We start from the raw sequence: 4,217 nt of genomic DNA, 5'->3' as shown, positions 1-4,217 counted from the left end.
GCACGTTGTCCTTTAGTGAGAGTCACGGTCGTGCCTTTTGGAAAAAGGAAAAAACGTGTTTTCAGTTTTATTTTCTTCCGCGAGAGGCACGGTTGTGCTTTCGCGAGAGTCACGGCCATGCCTCTCGGAAACAAAAAAAACATGTTTTTTATTTTTTTTCTTCCGCGAGAGGCACGGTTTTGCTTCCGCGAGAGGTCCAGTTGTGCTTTCGCGAGAGTCACGGCCGTGCCTCTCCGAAATGGAAAAAAAATGTGTTTTCTGTTTTTTTTTCTTTCGTGAGAGGCACGATTGTACTTTCGCGAAAGGCACGGGCGTGTCTCTTTCGAAAAGGAAAAAAAACCCATACTCCCGGGTCGGTTTTTTCGTCCGATTTTTTGTGATTTTTTTTTGTCAAAACCTATCAATAAGGGATCTAATTTTGAATATCTCGATGCAAAGAATCCAATGGTGAAAACGGTTCATGATTTGGACGCACGATTTAAAAGATAAAACATTTTGAATAAACGGATATACCAAAAAAGAAAAAACTCTCAGATTGCAACAAGTGACGCACATATAAGGAGTACTCGTTATCAAGATCATTCCCATCTTTTCAGGTTGTGACAAGTGGCACGCTGACCTGAGAAGATGGGAATGATCTTTATAACGAATACTCTTTAACTTTTGATTTCGATCAAAACCTGCAAAATTCCTGCAGTTCACGAATGAACCGAACGGGACCTAATGGGCCACCCTATTGTGCGGGCGCCAGAGAGGCAGGCGAGAGATACATTTCGCATTTGAGGCCTGGGTGCCATAACGGATGAAAAGTATTTTGTTTTTGTTTTCGAGCCTGAGCGGAGGAAGAGGTTGAAATCGCTGATTCGGCCCATCAGGCCCGGTGACCCGGCGGCGGGGGTATTATTAGGGTAACCCCTCGCGCCGCCACTATATATTATGTGGCCGCCTTGTTGCTTCAAGCTCGCGCACCCTTTGGGGTTGTTTGGTTGGAGACTCAAATTGCCACGCCTAAGGTGAGGTACTAGCCACACCTGTGGCTTGCCATAATGTGTGGCAAAATCAAACTGTTTGGTTGGTAGCCATGCCTTAGGTTAGGTGTGGCAGATTTTGTGTGGCGTGTGTTTGGATGGCTTCCACAAATGTTTGGCAAAAAGTTATGGTTTGCGTTTGGTTTTCTGCCACGGTTTCCTGCCACAGGTGGTTAGAATCACCTTACTGCTAGACTCCACGGTGATGAGATTACTTGCCATTTGTCTCGCAAAGCAATCATACTACAACATGCTCCAGTAAATGTAAGAAGATTTTGTCGCAATAATAATAACCATAAAAAGTAACATGGAGCATTTTCTATTAATCCCATCTGTACAAAATAATTCAAAATGCAAACTCATAATCAAGATAGAAAATAAGATAGATACGTGCAAGTTTCGTCCATCATTATAAAGTCAAGTGATAGTCATTCATAGCAATAACACAAGTTCTGGCCAAGTTACATTAAAGTGTTTCGCCACACATCAAAAGATCTACTTCCCAAAAGCAGTAGCCGTAGCACAAGTTCATCTCCTAAATACCAAAAATTGCCATCTTCTAAACTTCACAGGTTGCCAACTTCTAGACATGACAAGTTAGCAACTAGATAACTTCACATGTTGCTATAAACATGATCTTTGTCAGCAAAGAACTTGCAAACCCAAGTTTCAAAAGTTTTTTCACTTGCACTGCATAACCAACCACGCAAACCTTCATTGTCCTTGCAAGATAAGTGCACACCAACAGTATTTCTTTGATCTGTGGTAATTGGGAGTTCCTCCAACCTCTTCCATAAACTAGCATAAGGATCAACAACTTGGGGCATTGGAGGAGGAGCGGCAGCAAGGGATTGCTGGAGTGACCTCAATGTAGAGTTGATTTCTTCAGCGGACTCCACGAAATGACTCTTGGTTCTTGGTGGCTTCTTAGTAGGTGACTTGCTACCTCTTGGGCGCTTCTTACCAACTCGGCTAGTGCTAGATGTTGAATTATCACCACCTACAGGTACTGGAGGTCTTTTAGGACAATGTGTTGTTGGCAAAGTGTCAGAATCCTCCTCAAGAGGGCCCTCATACTGTGGATAGCAGTTGAGATCATACAACCCTTCATCATTGTCCGAGTCATCGGAATCAATTGTGCATGTATGCTGGTCCATGGCCAAAGAACCATCAGCACTAGTGCCTATGAATAGCTCCTGCATCTCATAGTAGAACTTGATGGGCTTAGAAAGCAAGCGCCTTGCTCTATCCTGCATTACAAGCACACACACATTAAGATCCTAATTAAATTAGCCATATTAAGTTTTAAAAAGAAACTAAATTATACGTACATTGAGGCAAGACTTTTCAGACTCGGAGATAGTTACCACACATCTAATATCATCGAAAACATTGCCACTCTTGCTAATTGCGGCGGCAATGTACTTCCAATTTTCTTTGTAGTGCCTGAAGTGACGATCAACTTGAGCAAGTGTCACCCCCATAGCAAATTTTCTATTTAAAGCATCAGCACACTTCAAAAGATGATGCTTCCTGAACCTAAATCCCGCATATTGTTCCTTCATGTATTCAATGCACCAATCCAACATAAACTTGGTCTGATCATCAGCCCAGGAAATAGTCCTCTCACGAGAGCACCCATCACCATCAGACTTCCCCTTTCCCTTGGCCATCGCTGTTTCTCATACAGTGAGCCATTTTAATTAAAAGATAATAGGTGAGGCAAATAAGCATGAAACAACCAACAATTTACTAAAGATAAAATAAGTGATATAAGTTTACAGAGGTACAACCAACATAGTTTCACATGAATCACATACATAATGACCAAATGTAACAAAATAGCACTCATGTTTGATACATAGAAATAAGGCAGAACTCTAGTTTCAAACAGACTGAATGGAACCTAAAATAAAACCCATCAACATCAGCCTTACATACTAACTTCTTAATCATCTTGATCTTGAGCTGCTAAATTATCCTCCCACATTTTTTGAGCTAGTACATCCCTTTTGTGTGCCCATGCCTGGCTCTCCTGGTAAACGTCACGACGGTGTCGTCTACTCCGTGGAAGGGCCGAGTACCAAGTAGCATCATCATAGACATACTCATCAGGACCATCATCTAGGATCCAGTTATGGAGCGCACAACAAGCAAACACAATTTTTACTTGTGTTTTTAGAGGGAAGAATGGCTGACTTGCAAATATTTTAAATCGATTCTTCAAGGTACCAAATGCTCTTTCTACGGTTGTTCTAAGTGAGGAATGGCGATGGTTGAATAACTCCCTTGGGTTCTCAGGCTCTCTACTTCCCCTATATTCCTTTAGGTGATATCGGACACCACGATATGGGGGTAGTATACCGGGTCTTGCAGCATATCCCGCATCCGCTAGGAAATATTTACCTACATCATGATGATGCTAACACATTAGCTAAGAACTAAAGAAAGTTTCAGTTTGAAGCCATGGGTTAGAATCCCACCTTCTGGTATTTTAAGGCCATTGGGACGTGATAGGGCATCTTGGAGCACATAAGAATCATGAGCCGATCCCTCCCATCCAGCAAGAACATATGTAAATCTTAGGTCAAAATCAACGGCTGCTAGCACATTTTGTGTACCCCTAAACCTATCTTGCATGTGGATTGGCACACATGCCGGTATATGCGTACCATCCAGAGCTCCTATGCATCCCTACGAAAAGAGAGAACCAGTTTCAAACAGACTGAATGGAACCTATAAATACATTGCAGATACTTGTGAATAATTTTGGATGTACCTCAAAGTAAGGGTGAAATCTGGAGCTACTTGTTATCTTCGAATGTGTTTCGATGGTTCTGATGCATATGACATCACGAGCAAGGAGACACAGGGCATCTAAAACAGCATTGAAGTACCTACTAACAGTCTCGCCCGATCGATAAAACTCGAAACCAATCGATCTATTTTTCCAGTTATGACCCACAACATGGATGAACATGGCAACTTGCTCCTCCACAGTTACATGGAATGTGTCTACCAGTAGACCACGACGTCTCAGGTTGGCACACAATTTGTGAAAAACAAATTTCCGCATGCGCAGCTCACTTATGCAAATAGCCTCGGTTCCATAATACATACGGTTCAGGCGTGACATCCTTTCAACATCTCGTTCGAACATGGGAGCATAAGTTATAGATTTTCTCTTCC

At 42.3% G+C, this 4,217-nt stretch overlaps 1 pseudogene; it reads right to left on the bottom strand.

Annotated features, from left to right (window-relative positions):
- Positions 1-1,893: 1,893 nt before the first annotated feature.
- LOC119279731 lies at positions 1,894-2,701 on the bottom strand (annotated as a pseudogene).
- Positions 2,702-4,217: the final 1,516 nt, after the last annotated feature.

Source organism: Triticum dicoccoides, chromosome 3B (assembly GCF_002162155.2).
Source record: "Triticum dicoccoides isolate Atlit2015 ecotype Zavitan chromosome 3B, WEW_v2.0, whole genome shotgun sequence".
Classification (NCBI taxonomy): domain Eukaryota; kingdom Viridiplantae; phylum Streptophyta; class Magnoliopsida; order Poales; family Poaceae; genus Triticum; species Triticum dicoccoides.
Note: the sequence above shows the minus strand (reverse complement) of the source record. Positions and strands in the feature narration are given on the sequence as shown.